Genomic DNA, 635 nt, shown 5'->3' on the forward strand with positions numbered 1-635 from the left:
AGCAGCTAAGCTCGGTTTCACCCGGTCGGTTTGGATGATGTGGCTGTAAAACCTGCTCTGTATAAGCATTCTACTTGTTTGGGCACGCTTTCGTTAAAAAACAATTTTAGAGTGACTTTTTTCTGTCAAAACGCTAAAAAGTAACTGACCAACAAAAAAAATAAGCATGATTCAACCGAATCAAAAAATAAACCCAAATACTAAGCGAACAAAGATGAACCATCCCACATCCATTGCGCGCGCAACGCACGCACACATTCACATACCCCCCCCTTTTACTTACACAAACATGTATTCACACAAGGCTGAAATGCTGATTTATTTTTCAGCGTACAATTTTCATCATCCCTCTACCAAGTATAACATCACCCCTTCATTCCTTATTCATATATCACCCCTTCCTTTCTCATTCATAAATACAAGAGTATTATTATAAAAGATTATCTCGCTAACCATGGGAGCTATGAAAAAATACAAAGCCCAGCACCACCACCAGATCATTCTACACACCAGTGTAATTTTTCGCGCAATTCCACCCAGCCGTTTGACCGTGAATCCCAAGACAAGAAAGAATCGCCCACGTCAAATTTATATGTATAGATTAGCAAGCTTTTAATTCTTTTGTACAAATTTCA

The sequence above is a fragment of the Octopus bimaculoides genome, chromosome 1 (genome assembly GCF_046866305.1).
Source record: "Octopus bimaculoides isolate indiv1 chromosome 1, ASM4686630v1, whole genome shotgun sequence".
NCBI lineage: Eukaryota > Metazoa > Mollusca > Cephalopoda > Octopoda > Octopodidae > Octopus > Octopus bimaculoides.